Below are 19,630 nucleotides of genomic sequence, written 5' to 3' on the forward strand. Positions count from 1 at the left end.
AATTCAGAGCAGGGAGCAGGAGAAAGAAAATTAGCGGATGACTGAAAGACAGAAGAAACAAAGATTAAAAGATTTACAGCACAGGAATTTGGCAAAGTTAAAAGGTATTTGTTTAAATGCAAGGAGTATAGCAAACAAAGTTGCTGAGCTGAGGGCACAGATTGACACATGGTAGCATGATATAATTGCTATCACGGAAACTTGGCTTAAAGAGGGGAAAAAATGGTAGTTTAGCATCCCTGGATATAGCGTTTTCAGACAGGATAAAGAGGGGCTAAAAAAGGTGTGGGTGTAGCACTATTGGTTAAAGAATCAATTATAGCTGTGAGGTGGATGATATACTAAGCGAGTCATCAAATGAGGCTCTTAGGGTTGAGCTCAGAAATAAAAAGAGGGCAGCCACACTATTAGCAGTGTATTCTAAACCCCCAAATAGTGAGAGGGCGATAGAAGAGAAAATATGTAGCCAAATTTCTGAGGAAAAACTATAGGACAATAATAGTTGGGGACTTCAACTATCCTATTATCACCTGGGATGCGAGCAATGTAATAGGCACAGAGGGCACAAAACTCTTGAACTGCATTCAAGAGAACTTTTTCAGTCAGTACATAACAAGTCCAATGAGAGGGAGTACAATTCTAGATTTAGTATTAGGAAATGAAGCTGGGCAAGTGGATGAAGTAGCAGTGGGTGACGATTTTGGAGATAGTGACCATAATACAGTTAGATTTAGCATAATTATGGAAAAGGATAAAGATAGAACAGGAGTAAAAGTTCTAAATTGGGGATAGACAATTTTTACGAAGTTGAGAGGTTATGTGGCGAAAGTGGACTGGTTACAGCTACTTGAAGGGAGATCAGTGACAGACCATTGAGAGGCATTCAAAAGTGAGATTCTACGGGCAAAGTGTAGACATGTCCCCACAAAGAAAAAGAGTAGTACTGCCAAACCTAGAACCCCCTGGTTATCTAGAAGCATATAAGGTAAGATAAAGCAGAAAAAGAAAGCTTATGACAGTCGCAAAAAGCTCAATACTGTAGAAAGCCTAGATGAGTTTAGAAAGTACAGTTGAAGTAAAAAAGGTAATTAGGAAAGCAAAGAGATGATACGAAAAAAAAATATTGACAGGTAAAATCAAAGAAAACCCAAAGATGTTTTACCAGTACATTAAGAGCAAGAGAATAACTAAGGAAAAGGTAGGGCCTATCAGAGATGAACATGGTAACTTGTGGGTTGATGCAGAAGATGTGGGCAGGGTTCTCAATGGGTACTTTGTCTCTGTCTTCACTAAGGAGAGGGATAGTGCAGACATTCTAGTTAAAGAGGAGGAGTGTGAAATATTAGATACAATAAGCATATTGAGAGAGGATTACTGGAGGGACTGACATCCTTGAAGATGGATAAGTCATCAGGGCTGGATGGGTTGTATCCCCGGCTGTTAAAGGAAGCCAGGGAGGAAATAGCGGATGCTCTGAGGATTATTTTCCAATCCTCATTGGATACAGGCGAAGTACCAGAGGATCGGAGGTCTACAAACATTGTACCATTATTTAAAAAGGGTGCAAGGGATAGGCCAAATAATTATAGTCTGACTTCGGTGGTGGGCAAATTATTGAAATCAATTCTGAGAGACAGGATAAACTGTCACTTAGAAAGGAATGGATTAATCAGGAACAGCCAGCATGATTTTGTTAGGGGTAGGTTGTGTCTTAATAATTTAATCACATTTTTGAGGAAGTAACAAGGGATTGATGAGGGTAGTACCTGTTGTCCACATGGATTTTAGTAAGGCATTTGACAAGGTCCCACATGGCAGACTGGTCAGAAAAGTAAAAACCCATGGGATACAGGGGATTGTGGCGAGTTGGATACACAATTGGCTCTGCGACTGGAAACGAAGGATCAATAGATGTTTTTGCAAATGGAAAACAGTTTCCAGTGGCGTTCCACAGGGCTCAGTGTTGCGGCCCTTGCTGTTTGTTGTATATATTAATGATTTGGATTTAAATGTGGGCGGCATGATCGGGAAATTTGCAAATGGCACAAAAATTGGCTGTGTAGCTGATAGTGATAACGATAGCTGTTGTCTCCAGAATTATACCAATGGTTTGGTTGAGTGGGCGGAAGGGTGGCAGATGCAATTCAGTCTGGAAAAGTGTGAGGTAATTCATTTGGGGAGAGGAAACAAGTCAAGAGAATACTCAGTAAGCGGGAGGATATTGAGATTTTGAGTAAGTGAGAGACCTTGGAGTGCATATCCACAGGTCCCTGAAGGTAGCAGGACAGGTGCATAAGGTGGTTAAAAAAAACATGGAATGTTTTGCTTAGTTGGACGAGGTATAGAATACAAAACAGGGATGTAATGGTGGAACTGTATAAAATGCTGGTTAGGCCACAGCTGGAATTTTGTGTATAGTCCTGGTTGCCACATTACAGGAAGGACATAATTGCTCTGGAGAGAGTACAGAGGAGATTTACAAGAATGTTGCCAGAGCTTGAAAATTGCATCTAGGAAGAATGATTGGATAGCCTGGGGTTATTTTCCTTGGTGCTGAGGAGGCTGAGGGGTGACCTGATTGAAGTGTACAAGATTATGAGGGGCTTAGATAGAGTAGACAGGGATGCCCTGTTTCCCCCAGCAGAGAGGTCAATTACCAGGGGGCACAGATTAAAGATGATTGGATTAAAGGGGACATGAGGGAAAACCTCTTCATCCAGAGGGTGGTGGGTGTTTGGAATTCACTGCCTGGTTTGGTGGTGGAGGCAAAAACCGTAAATAGAATACCCTAAAGGTATCTGGATCTGCACCTAAAGTGTTGTAACCTGCAAAGCTATGGATTGGGTGCTGGAAGGTGGGATTAGAATAGGCAGCTAGTTTTTTATTTTTTCTTTTTGGGCCGGTGCAGGCACGATGGGCTGAATAGCCTCTTTTTGTGCCATAACTTTCCTGTGGTTCTATTGTTTTAAATGAAATAAAATCAACATCGACTAAGCATTACTTAGCGGGCAATTAATACAGAAAAGACATTTCTTATTAGCATTTTAACACAGTTGAAAATCCCATGCCGTATTTATACACTACAATGTGCATTCCACAAAATTACAGCCCTTAGAGGAACAAGCCCAAAGTCCTCAGCTTCAAGTGGGCTCGCTTCTCCCCATTTCACTGAGTTATAACGTGCAGTGACCGTTGAAGGTTCATTCCTTCAGTATTCTGGAGGATGACCTCCAGCATTATGGATCATGCTGGCGATTCTTTCTCCCGACCATGCCAGGACAAATCTTTCAATGTCTTTAGATTTCCAAGGATTCCATCTCTTTAACCGGAGAAAGTCTTCCCGCTCATATTCGGTCTGGTAGCTAACAGAGAAACCGTCTTTTTCCCACTACTGACTGCAGCAGCTGCTGTCCCTGTCTCTGTCTGTCTGGGACATTCTATCTCTCTCTCTTTCTGCCCCATGTGACTGGGACAGTACATCTGCTCAAAGCCAAAGCAGCTGCTTCTGCCTTTGTGATCAGGTGTGAAAATGGACACTTGGATTTTAACAGAACTTCACCTCAGCCCCCTATTCCCATGGTAACCAGGTCACATTGGCTTATCATCAGGCAGAACTAGGAGAAGGTCATATGTTTTTATTTTAACCTTGAATTAAAAGTGAGAGTTTAAAACATAACCGTCTTATGAAACTTTGCATTCTTAACACAGTTTTTTTTTACAAGTACCTATCTGATTTCCTTTTGAAATTATTGTTTGTTTCTGTCTCCACTACTCTCGTGGGCGGTGCATTCTAGGTCATTAACAATTGCTGCGTAAGTAGGTTCCTCCACATATTCCCTCTGCATCTCTTTCCCAAAATCTTAAATCTGTGTCCTCTCATCCTTGTACCATCAACTAATGGGAAGAGTTTTTCTTTGTCTACCTTATCTAAGCCTGTCATAATCTTGTACACATCAATCAAACCATCCCTTAATCTCCTTTACTCCAAGGTTAATAACCCTAGATTCTCCAACTTAACCTTGTAATTAAAAGCCCCCAACCCTAGAATCATTCTGGTAAATTTCCTCTGCACCCTCTCAAGGACCTTCACATCTTTCCTGAAGTGTCATGACCAGAACTGGACACAACACTCCAGTTGAGACCTAATCAGAGCTTTATAAAGGGTCAGCAGAACTTCCCTGCTTTTATACTCAATGCCTGTATTTATGAAGCCCAAGATCCCATATGCTTTGCTTTTGCACCCTCTCAAGATATCCAGCTGCCTTCAAAGATTGATGCACGTGCAACCCCAAGTGCCCCTCTTCCTGCACACTCTTTAGAACTGCGCCACTAAGCATATATTGCCTCTCCTTATCCCTTCTGCCAAAATGCATCACTCCACACACCTCTGTATTAAATTCCATCTGCTACTTGTTAGTCCATTCTACTAGCCTGTCTATGTCCTGTTGCAGGTAATTCATCTCTTTGCCACTCCTCCAAATTTGGTATCATTGGAAAATTTTGAAATATTACTCCCTATCACAAGCTCCAAGTCATTGAAATATAGCAAAAAAAGCAGTGGTCCGAGCACTGACCCTTGGGGAACATCGCTGTCTACCACCTCAGGTCCAAAAATCAAGCATCTACCACGACTCAGTGGTTTCTGTTCTTAAGCAAATTTTTTTATTCAGTTGGACAATGATCCTCCTATTCCATGTGCCTCAATTTTGTGTTTTCTGTGGGTACTTTGTCAATTGCTTTCTTAAAATCCATTGCATAAAAGGGACAGTATAACATGGAAACAAAATTGGCTGAGTGACATAAAATGGAGAGCAGTGGTTAATGGTTGTTTTTCGGACTGGGGGAAGATTTGTAGCTGAGTTCCTCAGGGGTTGGTGTTAGGATTCCTGCTCTTCCTGATATATGATAATGACCTAGACCTTCGTGTTCCAGTGGCACAATTTCAAAATTTGTGGTCAGTATGAAACTTGGAATTATTGTGAACTGTGAGGAGGATAGTATAGAATAGGGGTCACCAACCTTTTCTTTCATGAGAGCTTCTTCTGATGAATGAAAATATCCCAAGCTACTAAAAGATATATTGAAAAATATATGGTTGATAAGGGTACATATTAAGCCAGGGATCTCCAACCCTGCTCCTGGAGAGTCCAAGCCCAGCAGGTTTTATAGGTCATCGTCAAATCACCAATTTAAGACTTGGTTCAATTTCATTGTGATCAATTAAGCAGATGATTTGTTAAATTAAGTAATTTAAAGATCATTTGGGACTAAAATCTGATGGGGAACACCTGTAAGTTCAGCTGTCAAGGACCCAGAGTTCTCTGAATTGAACAGATTACTTGCTTCATTGATCAATAACAGACAGGTGTTCCCAGCTTTTGGAAATAGGTGACCTTTTCAGACTAACTGGATTGGGGTTGTCCAGGTCCAGGGTTGGAGACAACTGTATTAAACTATTACAGTTGAATTACAAAAATATATATTTAAAATGAAGAAAATTAATTCTTCGCCTTTATTTCAATGTGAAACTTGACACTGCATGGTGTCCACCAGTGCTGTGTAATCTGGTGTGTACCCTGAGAGGGCAACTCTGATGGAGCCATTCAGATGCTCGTCAGTCAGACACGTTTGAAACTTGGATTTGATGAAGTTCATGTTGGAAAAGGATGTTTGCAAAGATAGGTGGAACCAAACAGGGAAGCCACTTTCATTGCTGCTGTGCGGATGTTACTGTACTTCTCGGTATCCACGAGACTCCAAAAATTAGTGGCAGATTGCCTTGATTTCGACTGAATGTCATTTTGAAGGCTGCCAATCTCCATTTCCCTAGTGACACAATCATGTTTAAACAGCACACTAATTTGTTCAGAAATATCACTAAGCCATTAGGGAGCACGGCTGTGGAGAGGGAGAAGAACAGCGAGACTCTGAGACCGGGTAAAATCATGATGTACGCTTGTGCTAAGTTTGTCTCCTGTCCTGCTGTGGTTCGCAGCACTTCGAGAACATTTCTTCGGCCAATGTCGGCCTCAGTCTTCAGACCAGAGACCCAAAACGAACAGGCACAGCTCCTCCCTGCAACAGGGAATGCGCCGGTACAGACTGTACGGCGGGACCTCCAGACCAGCATCACCTCCAGGGACATCGACTCTGCTGCTAAGTTCATCGGTGTTGGTGCTGCTACTGTCGGAGTGGCTGCTCTGGAGCTGGTATTAGGATAGTTTTCGGCAGCTTGATTATTGGCTATGCCAGGAACCATTCCCTGAAACAGCAGCTTTTCTCATATGCAATCCTGGGATTTGCCCTTTCTGAGGCTATGTCTGATGGTTGCCTTCCAGATCTTGTTTGCTGTGTAAATTCCTCTGGAAGAATCCGGAAGATGGCTGGGAAGAGTAAATTATTGCAGTGTGTGGCTTTGGTTTCTCTGCCACCACTAAGTATTCAAATGAGATTTTTTTCAATCCAATTGTATAAGAACTCTTTGATTTAGTCCTGCAGAGGCCATTGCCTGAATAAAATGGTTAAACAAGAAAAAAAAACCATCTACTTCCATGAAGGAGTTTGATGTAAACATCACGCAGGGCTTCAGCTGCACAAAATCACTGATCTGTCGTTGAACTCTTGGCCAAGCCTGGTCAGGAGATCACTGTAGTCATCAGGAGCCCAGCAGCAGCTTTATTTTCTGCCAGCATTTGGAGCACAGACGGAAAATGTTGTACTTTCCTTTTCTGCACTTGCTGTGCCAAAAGGTTAAGCTTCTACTTGAAAGCTTTCACTGCACTACTCATGTAGGCAATTGTCTTCTCTTTCCCTTGCAATTCACAGTTCACGGTGTTCAATTTCTCTGGTCACATCTGTTTGCAAAGCCAAATCAAGCAGCCATGCAATGTTTGATAATTGGGCGGTATCTTTGTTTCTTGACTCCATGAAAGCTTTGATTTCTGGCAAAAGTGAAAGAAATCGACACAGTATTTTTTTCCCTTGTTAAGCCACCGGATTTCGGTGTGCAGCAAAAGATCGCCATACGCAGCTGACAGTTCGTTGAGAAATAACTTGAAGCTTCGGTGCTGTTTGGCTTTTGCACGAATCGAATTATTAATTACAATTGCCAACCATGTTATTACTTATGGCGGTCGGACCTGCACTTATGGCACGACGCTGACTCGGGTGCCGGTGTCGTAAGAACATAAGAAATAAGAGCAGTAGTAGGCCTTTCGGCCCCTTAAGCCTGCCCCGCCATTCAATAAGATCACGGCTGATCTGCCCCAGGCCTTAACTCCTCTTTGGTGCCAGCTCCTCATAGCCCTCAACTCCCTTTCAAAATTTCAATATTACAAAAATCTATTTACCTCCTCTTTAAATACTTTCAGTAATCTAGTCTCCAAAACTCTCTGGGCTAGAGAATTCCAGACATTCACTACCTTCTGAGAGAGGAAAATCCTTTGCATCTCAGTTTTAAATGAGTGTCCCCTTATTCTGTAACTATGTCCCCTAGTTCAAGATTCCCCCACTAGTGGAAACATCTTCTCAACATCTACCCTATCAAGCACCCCTCAGAATCTTGCACATTTCAATATGATCACCCCTCATTCTTCTAAACTCTAATGAATAAAGACCTAACCTGTTTAGCCGTTCTTGATAAGTCAACCCCTTCATCCCAGGAATCAGCCGAGCCTCTTTTGAATTGCCTCCAATGCCATTACATCCTTTCTCAAATATAGGGACCAAAACTGTACACAGTATTCCAGGTGCAGCCTCACCAACACCCTGTACAGTTGTAACAAGACTTTCCTATTTTTAAACTCCAACGCCCTAGCAATACAGGTCGTTTACAAAAGTTGGCAAACTAGTTAGCTTGCGGCAGAGAAATAATTATATGACTTGAATCCTGTAATACTATTGGTTATTTTTCCAAATCTTAATGCGAGCCACTCATTGGCAGATGGCGAGTTACCAGTCGTCGCGATCGACGTGTTGGTAACCCCTGGTATAGAACTTCAAAATTTGTGGACAATATGAAACTTGGAATTATTGTGAATTGTGAGGAGGATAGTATAGAACTTCAAAAGGACATAGGCTGGTTTGTGGAAGGGTCAGATGAATTTTAATGCTGAGAAGTGTGAAATTATTAATTCTGATATAAAGAACACAGAGAGACAATATGAAATAAAGGACACAATTCTAAAGGGGTTACAGGATTAGAGGGACTTGGTTATATATGTGTATCAGTCATCAAAAGTGGCAGGACAAGTGGAGAAAGCGGTTAATAAAGCATATGGCAGTCTGGGCTTTATCTATAAGGGCAGAGAATAGAAAAACAAGGAAGTTATAGTATACCTGTATAAAACACCGGTTTGACCTCAACTGGAGGATTGCATCCAGTTCGAGGCACCACATTTTAGGAAGGATGCGAAGGTGTTAGAGTGCAGAAAAGATTCATGAGAATGGTTCCAGGGATGAGGTAGACCGAAGAACTTGGGACTGTTTTCCTTGGAGAAGAGAAGGTTGAGGGGGGATTTGATGGAGGTATTCAAAATCATGAGGAGTCTGGACAGAGTAGATAGGGAGTAACTGTTCCCATTGGTGGAAGGATTGAGAATGAGAGGGCATAGACATAAGGTAATTTTCAAAAGAAGCAAATGAACTGTCTGAGAGTGTGTTGGAGGCAGGTTCAATCAAGGCATTCAAGATGGAATTGGATTATTATCTGAAAAGGAAGAATGTGCAGGGCTACAGGGAGATGGTGGATTGACACTGGGTGAATTGCTCCTCCAGAGACCCAGCACAGACATGATGGGTTGAATAGCCTCCTTCAGTGCTGGAACTACCTATGATTCAACTCAGAGATCATCTACTGTATTATCTTCATCAATCTTCTCTTTTACTTCATCAAAAACAATTCAATTAGATTAGTTTAGCATGAATTGCTTTTTACTGGCTGGTTGTCCTTAAGTAACTCTAACCTCTCCATGTGCCTGTTGAGTTTTTCCCTGATTAAGGATTCCAAAACCTTACCCACCACTGATGTTTAATGAATTGGCCTGTAGTTGCTAGGATTGTCCTTATACTCTTTCTTGAATAAGAATGTCACATTTGCCATGTATCAATCCCCTTGCACCTCCCCCAGTATAAGGAGCATTGAAAGATTAAGGTAAGCCCTTCTGCTATCCCCACCTCCACCTCCTTTAGCAACCTGGGATGCAAGCCATCTGGACCAGGTGACTTTTCCACCCTAAGTGTAATAAGCCTTTCAAGCGCACCTCAGACCACAGTCCGGAAGTGAAAGGCAGTATGCTAACACTATTCACCATCTTGTTCAAGGGTATACCCAAATTTTTCTTATATCAACATCTGAGGGGTCTAGGTATCCTTGAGGCACAGTTAAGCGAGCCATGTCTAAGTTTTCTATTAGCATAGTGGAGGAGGAGATACAAGGTTTGGCAGGTAGTCTTTCAATATTATCTACTTTTTAGACTTATTTACGATCTTGGAATTTTCTGAATACAATGTCTTTCATTAGCTGACAGGCAGTCTGAGAACCAGGCAGGTAATGCAAGAGTCCCCTGAGTCAACCTTGCTTGCGATCCGGTTTTCCATTTTTGGATATTGGTAAGAGCAATGGTTCCTTGCAGGAGTGCAGCAACAGCTAAGTCTGTGGCACAGTGGGTGACTTGGCCGCACAGGCAGGGAGAAAGAAGAGTGGAAGAGCAATAGTGACAGGGGATTAATTTGGGGAATAGGCAGACATTTCTGCAGCCATAGATGTGACTCCATGATGGTATGTTGCCTCCCTAGTGCCAGGGTCAAGGATGTCACAGGGCAGCTGCAGGACATTCTTCTGGGCAAGGGTGAACAGCCAGAGGTTGTGGTCCACATTGGTGCCAACAGCATAGGTCGGAAGAGGGATAAGGTCCTGAAAGCAGATTTTAGGGAGTTAGGAAAGAAATTAAAAAGCAGGACCTCAAAAGCAGTAGTCTCAGGATTACTCCCAGTTCCACGTGCTCGTGAACATAGGCATAGGAGGATTGATTGACTGAACATGTGGCTGGAGGATTGATGTTGGAGGGAGGACATCAGCTTTTTGAGGCATTGGGACTGGTTCTGGGGCAGGTGGGACCTGTACAAGATGGAAGGGTTGCACCTTAGCAGGATTGGGACTGACACCCTCACAGGGAAATTTTCTGATGCTGTTGGGGAGGGTTTAAATTAGATTGGCAGGAGGATGGGAACCTGAGAGGGAGCTCAGATTGGAGGAAAACAAAATTGGTATCAGCAAGTAGAAATGTAGTAAGCAAAATTAGAAGGTAGGTATCAAATAGGGTCAGAATGTAGAATAATGTTAAAAAGACAAATTTAAGGGCACACTATCTGAATGCATACAGCATTTGCAACAAGGTAGATGATTTGAAGGGGTAAATGGGTATAATTTAATTGCCACTATGGAGACATGGATACAGGTTGACTGAAACTGGCCACTGAATATTCAAGGATATACACCATTTGAGAAGAAGAGGCACAAAGGAAAAGGAGGTGGGGTAGTGCTGTTAATAGGGACGCGATCAGTACATTAGTGAGAGAGGATCTTAGATCAAAGGATCAAGATGTAGAATGAGCTTGGGTGGAGCTGAACAACAGCAAGGGGCAGCAAACATTGTTGGGAGTTGTTTATAGGCCACCAAACTGTAGTGGCAATGTTGGACACAGTATAAAATTAGAGCAGCATGTAACATGGGTAATACAACCATAATGGGCCACTTCAATTTACATATAGATCGGGTAAACCTAATTAGCACCAATGCTGTGGAGGATGAGTTCCTAGAATTTGTATAAGATGGGTTTCTGAAGCAGTACATCAAAGAACCAACTAGGGATCAGGCTATTTTAGATTTAGTATTATGTAATGAGAAAGGGCTAATTAATATCCTTGCTGTAAAGGAGCCTTTAGGATATAGTGATCATAATATAATAGAATTTTACATTAAGTTTGAAAGTGTTATAGTTCATTCTGAAACTAGGGTCTTAAATCTGAACAAAGGAAACCATGAAAGCATGAGGGGCAAGTTGGCTATGGTGGATTAGGAAAATACACTAAAAATTTGATGGTAGACAGGCAATGGCTAACTAGCATTTAAAGAAATATTACATGGTCTACAACAAATATACACTCCTCTAAGACACACAAACCCAACAGGAAAGGTGACAACAGGAAAGCTAACAAAAGAAGTTTAAAATTGCATTAGATTAAATGATGTGGCGTATAAAGTTGCCAGAAAAAGTGGTAAGTTGAGGATTGGGAGCAATTTAGAATCCAGCAAAGGAGGACCAAGAAACTGTTAAAGAAGGGGAAAAGAGAACATGAATGCAAGCTAGTGAGAAACATAAAGGCAGACTGCAAAAATTTCTTTAGGCATGTGAAAAGGAAAAGATTAGCAAGGATATAAGTGGGTCCATTACAGGTGGAGACAGGATAATTTATGATGGAGAATAGGGAAATGGCAGAGAAACTAAACAATTACTTTGTGTTTGTCTTCACGGAGGAAGATACAGAAAATCTCCCAGAAATACTAAGGAACCAAAGGGCTTGTGAAAGTGAAACAAACTAGTATTAATAAAGAGGTAGTACTCAAAAAATTAATTGGGTTGAAGGTTGATAAATCCCCTAGACCTGATGAACTACATCCCAGAATGTTGAAGAAGTTGATGATAGAGATAGTGGATGCATTGGTGGTTATCTTTCAAAATTCTACTCCACTATTTAAGAAAGGAGAGACAGAGAAAACAGACCTGTTTGACATCAGTAGCAGGAAAAATGTTAGAATCCGTTATAAAGGATGTGATGACTAGACACTTGGAAAATAATGATATGATTGGGCAGAGTCAGCATGGATTTATAAATGATGAAGAGTCATACGGACTCGAAACGTTAACTGTATTTCTCGCCGCAGATGCTGTCAGACCTGCTGAGTTTTTCCAGCTATTTTTATTTTTGTTTCAGATTTCCAGCATCCAGTATTTTGCTTTTATCTATGGATTTATAAATGTTTGACATGTTTGACAAACCTGCTGGAGTTTTTTTGAAGATGTTACCTATAACATAGATAAAGTTGAACCAGTGGATGTGGTGTTTTTGGATTTTCAGAAGGCTTTTGATGAGGTCCCACAAAGGAAGTTAGTAAACAAAATTAGAACACATGGGATTGGGGGTAATATACTGGCCTGGAATGAGATAAAAGAAAAATACTGCGGATGCTAGAAATCTGAAAAAAAAACAGGAGATGCTGAAGAAACTCAACAGGTCTGGCAGCATCTGTGGAGAGTTAACGTTTCGAGTCCGTATGACTCTTCATCAGAGCTCAGCTACTGGTCTGGATTGAGAATTGGTTAACAGACAAAAAACAGGGTAGGAATAAAAGGGTCATTCTCAGGATGACAGGCTGTTATTAGTGGGCTACCGCAAGGATTAGTGCTGGGGCCACAGCTGTTCACAATCTATATAAATGATTTGGATATGGGGACCAAATGTAATATTTCCAAATTTGCTGATGACACAACACCAGGTGGTAATGTAAGTTGTGAAGAGGATGCAAGAAGGCCTCAAGGGGATTTGGACAGGCTAAGTGAGTGCGCGAGAAAATGGCAGACGGGATATAATGTGGATGAGTGTGAAGTTACTCATTTTGGTAGAAAAAGGAAAGGTAGAGTATTTCTTAAATGGTGAGAGGTTGGGAAGTGTCGATGTCCAAAGGGACCTGGGCATCCTTGTTCATGTGTCACTAAAAGCTAGCATGCAGGTACAGCAAGCAACTAGGAAGGAACTAGGAAGCAACTAGGTATGTTAGCCTTCATGGTAAGGGGAATTGAGCACAGGAATCAAGCTGTTTTGCTACAATTGTACAGAGTCTTGGTGAGACCTAACCTAGAATATTGTGTACAGTTTTGGCCTCCTTATCTAATAAAGGATATACTTGCCAGAGAGGGAGTACAATGGAGGTTCACCAGACTAATCCATGGGATGGCGAGATTGCCTTATGAGGAGAGATTGAGGAAACTGAGCCAGTATTCTCTAGAGTTGTGAAGAATGAGAGGCGATCTCATTGAAAGTTATAAAATTTTTACAGGGCAGTACAGGGTAGATATAAATAGGATGTTTTCCATGGCTAGTGAGCCGAGGACCAGGGGACACAGTCTCAGAATTTAAACTGATTTAAGATTTAAACCATTTAAGATTGAGATGAGGAGCAATTTTTTCACTCAGAGGGTAGTGAATCTTTGGATTTCTCTACTCCAGGGGGCTGTGGAAACGTGATTATTGAGTTTGTTCAAGACAAAAATCAATAGATTTCTGAATACTAATGATATTAAGGGATATGAGGATAACACGTGAAGGTGGTGTTGAAGTAGATGATCAACCATTTAACTGAATGGCGGAGCACACTCAATGGCCTATTCCTGCCCCTATGTTTCTATGTTACTAACTGCAGAGTATGCATACAAAGACCATCCAGGTGAGCCCAAATCCAACCAGTTAGGTTCCTTATGTAAAGTCCGTAATGATATCTCTCTCTGTAGTTAGCGGTTTCCCCTTGTCCAGTGATTGTGTCTGGCCTGTGACCTATCCTGCTACTGGAGTCATCATTATTGATTTTCAAACCGCTGTTCCCACTCAGAAAAGTTGCATGATGAATCAGAGATACTGAAGCTAAGTCATTAATCCTTCAGTTTTAATGCTGATTCTTGTCCTGTATTCAAATAAAATCTCATCAGCTGTGGCTCAGTTGGTAGCATTCTTGCCTCGAAGCCACAAAGTTCAAGTTCCACCCCATGACTTGAGCAAAATATTAAGCTGACACTCCAGTGCAGTAGTGAGGGAGTGCTTTCGGATCAGATATCAAACTGAGGCCCCTTCTACTTCCTCTGGTGGATGTAAATGATCCACTGGTGTTATTTTGAAGAAGTTACCCAGGGTAGTTTGGCCAATGTTTATCCCTCAATCAGCGTCATAAAGACAGTTTTTCTGGTTATTGTCACAACACTCTTCGTGGGAGCTTGCTGTGTGCAAAACAGGCTTACATTACAACAGTGACTACAATTCAAAATTACTACATTAGTTGTAAAGAACTTTGAGACGTTTGATAGTTGTGAAAGTGCTATATAAATGCAAATCTTTTTTTAGTTTGCTACCCTCTGATTTGATCATTCTGTTATATCTTTTGAAAAAGGGAAAATAGGCAAGATCAATTTATCAATAGAAAGAGAAAAAAGAGCAAATGAGAGACACATGCACTGATTAAAATAACAAAGATAATGTAAATATGACACAAGAGCAGATATATTATGGTGTAGAATGATTCACCTTTTTACCTTCTTTGCTTTGATTTATCTTTTTTATGTCTGTTTCTCAGAGACAATTTGAAGTTTTAATTTTGATTAATTTGCCTTTAGTGACGCTACTAGTCAGTCATGGAGCTCAGTCAAGTACTCAGGATTGGTGAAAGTTAAAATTCCTGATATAATCTCATTGGTGTGGGTAGCCAATTGAACTAGTTAGTGGGCACAAAAATAAAAACTGAAAATGCTGCATATACGCAGCAGGTCTGGCAGCATTTGTGGAGAGAGAAACTTGAATTAACGTTTCAGATAAAAAAGGTCAAAAAATGACCTTTCTTCTGTTTCCCTTCCACATATGCTGTCACCTCTCCTGAGTACTTATAGCATTTTCTATATTTATTTCAGATTTCCAACATCTGTAGTATTTCAGTTGGTCTGTTAATGGAGGTCCTGGATTTTCTAGCTGACCTCCAGGTTCCTAGAGGCAGAGGGAGTCAGTTTAGCAACCTGGAGATGGCCTCTCAATGGTAGACTGGGGACCTCCGGGTAGGCCTAGATAATTGCACGATATTCGTCATTATTAGCAGTTTCCCTAAAGAAGGCCTTATCCATATGCAGCATGACCTGGACAACATTCAAAATTGGGCTGATAAGTGGCAAGTAACATAGAGAGCACACAAGTGCCAGGCAATGACCATCTCCAACAATACAGGATTTAACCATCTCCCCATGACTTTCAATGGCATTACCATCACTGTCAACATCCTTGGGGTTACAATTGGCCAGAAACTGAACTGGACCAGCCATATAAATACTATGGCTACAAGAGCAGGTGAGAAACTGGCCTCCTGACTCCCCAAAGCCCCTCCACCCTTTACAAGGCACAAATCAGGAATGTGATGGAATATGTTCCACTTGCCTGGATGAGTGCAGCTCCAGCAAAACTCAAGAAACTTGACACCATCCAGGACGAAGTAGCCAGCTTTATTCCTTACATTCCTTGTTCCAGTCCTACTCCGGCCCCCTCCCACAACTCTTTCTCCGGTACATCGATGATTACTTCGGTGCTGCTTCATGCTCTCGTCGGGACCTGGAAAAATTTATTAGCTTTGCTTCCAATCTCCACCCCTCCATCATTTTCACATGGTCCATCTCTGACACTTCTCTTCCCTGTCTCAATTTCTGATGATAGACTGTCCACCAATATCCATTACAAGCCTACCGACTCCCACAGCTACCTCGACTACAGCTCCTCACACCCCGCTTCCCGTAAGGACTCCATCCCATTCTCTCAGTTCCTTCGCCTCAGTCGCATCTGTTTTGATGACGCTACCTTCAAAAACAGCTCCTCTGACATGTCCTCCTTCTTCCTTAACCAAGGTTTTCCACCCACGGTCGTTGACAGGGCCCTCAACCGTGTCCGGCCCATATCCCGCGCATCCGCCCTCACGCCTTCTCCTCCCTCCCAGAAACATGATAGGGTCCCCCTTGTCCTCACTTATCACCCCACCAGCCTCCGCATTCAAAGGATCATCCTCCGCCATTTCCGCCAACTCCAGCATGATGCCACCACCAAACACATCTTCCCTTCACCCCCCCTGGCGGCATTCTGTAGGGATCGTTCCCTCCGGGACACCCTGGTCCACTCCTCCATCACCCCCTACTCCTCAACCCCCACCTATGGCACCTCCCCATGCCCACGCAGAAGATGCAACACCTGCCCCTTCACTTCCTCTCTCCTCACCGTCCAAGGGCCCAAACACTCCTTTCAAGTGAAGCAGCATTTCACTTGCATTTCCCCTAACTTAGTCTACTGCATTCGTTGCTCCCAATGCGGTCTCCTCTACATTGGAGAGACCAAACGCAAACTGGTCGAACGCTTTGCAGAACACCTGCGGTCTGTCCGCAAGAAAGACCCAAACCTCCCTGTCGCTTGCCATTTTAACACTCCACCCTGCTCTCTCGCCCACATGTCTGTCCTTGGCTTGCTGCATTGTTCCAGTGAAGCCCAACGCAAACTGGAGGAACAGCACCTCATCTTCCGACTAGGCACTTTACAGCCTTCCGGGCTGAATATTGAATTCAACAACTTTAGATCTTAAACTCCCCCTCCCCCCATCCCCACCCCGTTTCTTCCCCCTCCCTTTTTTTTTCAATAATTTATATAGATTCTTCTTTTCCCACCTATTTCCATTATTTTTAAATCTACAACTAATACCTTGTTAGTCTTTCCACCCCTCCCCCACTAGAGCTGTACCTTGAGTATCCTGCCATCCATTCTTAATTAGCACTTTTCTTAGATAATATCACCACCTTCAACACCTCTTTGATCCTTTTGTCTGTGACATCTTTTGATTATCTGCTCCTATCACTGCTTGCTTGTCCCCACAACCACCCCACCCTCAACTTCTCTCTCCCCCCGCCCCCCACCTTAGACCAGCTTATATTTCACCTCTCTCCTTACTATACTTCAGTTCTGCCGAAGGGTCATGAGGACTCGAAACGTCAACTCTTTTCTTCTCCACCGATGCTGCCATACCTGCTGAGTTTTTCCAGGTAATTCTGTTTTTGTTTTGGATTTCCAGCATCCGCAGTGGCTTTTAGCTTTTTGTTTTTATAGCCAGCTTTATTGGAGCCCCATTCATCACCTTAAGCATTCACTTCCTCTGCCACCGACAGTGACAGCAGTGTTACCATCCACAAGATGCACTCACCAAGACTCTTTCAACCGCACCTTCCAAACCCACTTCTGCTGCCACCCAGAAGGACAGGGCAGCAGATGCATGGGAACACCACCAACTGAAGGTTATCCTCCAAGCCGCACATCATCCAGACTTGGAACTATATCGCCGTTCCGGGGAAGGGAGATTTAGAAACCCAATGAGAAATGTTGAGGCAACAGAACAGTGTAGCGATGTGAGTAAAAACAAGCAGAGTGGGACAGGAAGGGACAAAGAGTTTAACAGTAATTGTGCATCAGCAAGTAAGGTCCATGCAGGGAACAGTAGGAAAAATCTGAAAATAAAGGCTCTTTATTTGAATGTGCAAAGCATCCACAACAAGATAAATGAACTAGCGGCACAAATATAGATACATGTTTTAGATCTAATCACCGCAAACCGGTAAGTTAAATGTCCCAGCCACTTTGACAAGCTTGGAGAGAAGGTAAGTATGTAAGGTTAGTGGGTGAGGGAGTAGGGCAGGTCATGAAAGGGGGGTCATGGTGGCAGGGGGGAGCAGGTGAGTCAGGGTTGCGAGGGAATCGGGTATAGTTGGGGTGGATGTAGTTAGGGGGTGGGGAGGTGGCTGCATGGTTAGGTAGTATCGGGGGGTTGGGTGTAGTCGGGTGGTCGGTAGTTATGGGGTGGGGCGTTAAGTGGTCAGGGGATTGGGAGTGTAGTTCGGTAGTCAGGGGTGGTTTGGGGGGTGGGCAGGGTAGTTGGGTGTTCAGGTTGGTTGGGGGGGTAATCGGCGGTAGGGAGGGTAATCTGGTGTTCAGGGGGTAGTCGGGGGATAGTTGGGAGTCTGGGGAATTGTCAGGTAGTCTAGGTGGTGTCGTGGTGTAGGGGGTAGTCAGGGGGTCGGGGGTTGTCGGGGGCTCAGGGAGCGAAGTCGGGTGGCCAGGTTTAGTCGGGGGCTCCAGTAGGGAGTGGGGGGGTGATCAGTATTATAGTTAGCCAGGAGTTGGAAGTGGTTTTAATCCTTTTAACCTTTCATGGGTAACGGAACAGCCAGAGGTCGTGGTACACATTGGTACTAACGACATAAGCAGGAAGAGTGACGAGGTCCTGCAGCGGGAGTTCAGGGAGTTAGGCAGAAAGTTAAAAAACAGGACCTCTAGGGTTGTAATCTCAGGATTACTCCCTGTGCTACGTGCCAGTGAGGCTAGAAATAGGAAGATAGTGCAGCTAAACATGTGGCTGAACAGATGGTGTAGGAGGGAGGGTTTCCGATATCTGGATCATTGGGATCTCTTCCGGGGCAGGTGGGACCTGCATAAGAAGGTCGGATTGCATCTAAGCTGGTGGGGCACCAATATCCTGGCTGCGAGGTTTGCTAGTGTCACTCGGGAGGGTTTAAACTAGTATGGCAGGGGTGTGGGAACCAGAGCAATAGGTCAGCATCCCATCTGGCGCTGGGGACTTATCCACCTCAATATTCTTCAAGACGCCTAACACCTCTTTTTTGATCTCAACATGATCCAGGCTATCTACACACTCTTCCCTAGACAAATCGACCGCTAAGTCCTTCTCTTTGGTGAATACTGATGAGAAGTACTCATTTAGTGAAATAAATGACTGGGAACTAGTGAATATGGCCAGTAGGACTAAGAGGAAGAGCAGGCAGGGAGAAATTACTGAACACAGTGGGACTGGGGGTCTGAAATGCATTAGTTTAAATGCGAGAAGTATAACAGGCAAGGCGAATGAGCTTAGAGCTTGGATTAGTGCTTGGGACTATGATGTTATTGCTATTACAGAGACTTGGTTGAAGGATGGACAGGATTGGCAGATAAACATTCCAGGATTTAGATGTTTCAGGCAGGATAGAGAGGGATGTCGAAGAGGTGGGGGAGTTGCACTGCTGGTTAAGGAGAACATCACAGCTGTACAACAGGAGGACTCCTCGGAGGGCTCGTGCAGCGAGGCAATATGGGTAGAGCTCTGGAATAGGAAGGGTGCAGTCACAATGTTGGGGGTTTACTATAGGCCTCCCAATTGCCGGCGGGAGATTGAGGAACAGTTATGTAGGCAGATTTTGGAAAGATGTAAAAGCAATAGGGTTGTTTTGGTGGGTGATTTTAACTTTCCCTATATTGACTGGGAATCACTTAGTGCTCGGGGTTTGGATGGTGCGGAATTTGTAAGCTGCATCCAGGAGGGCTTCCTGAGACAATATGTAGATAGTCAACTAGGGAAGGGGCAATACTGGACCTGGTATTAGGAAATGAACCCAGCCAGGTGGTCGAAGTTTCAGTAGGGGAGCATTTTGGGAAAAGTGACCATATTTCAGTAAGTTTCAAGGTACTGGTGAATAAGGATAACAGGAGTCCTTGGGTTAAGGTGCTTAATTGGGGGAAGGCTAATTATAACAATATTAGGCTGGAACTGAGGAATCTAGACTGGAGGTGGATGTTTGAGGGCAAATCAACAACTGACACATGGGGGGCTTTCAAACGTCAGTTGATAAGAATTCAGGACCGGCATGTTCCTGCTAGGATGAAGGATAAGTATGGCAAGTTTCAGGAACCTTGGATAACGAAGGATATTGTGAGATTAGTCAAAAAGAAAAGGGAAGCATT

General features: G+C 43.1%; 1 protein-coding gene and 1 pseudogene across 3 annotated transcripts in view; both read left to right on the plus strand.

Moving 5' to 3' along the window:
* frem1a (Fras1 related extracellular matrix 1a) overlaps positions 1 to 19,630 on the plus strand; it is a 429,561-nt gene that overhangs the window by 37,350 nt on the left and 372,581 nt on the right. The gene's annotated exons all lie outside the window — the stretch shown is intronic.
* Positions 5,888 to 6,371, plus strand: LOC144698801 (ATP synthase F(0) complex subunit C3, mitochondrial pseudogene; annotated as a pseudogene).

The sequence above is a fragment of the Cetorhinus maximus genome, chromosome 2 (genome assembly GCF_964194155.1).
Source record: "Cetorhinus maximus chromosome 2, sCetMax3.hap1.1, whole genome shotgun sequence".
NCBI classification, from domain to species: domain Eukaryota; kingdom Metazoa; phylum Chordata; class Chondrichthyes; order Lamniformes; family Cetorhinidae; genus Cetorhinus; species Cetorhinus maximus.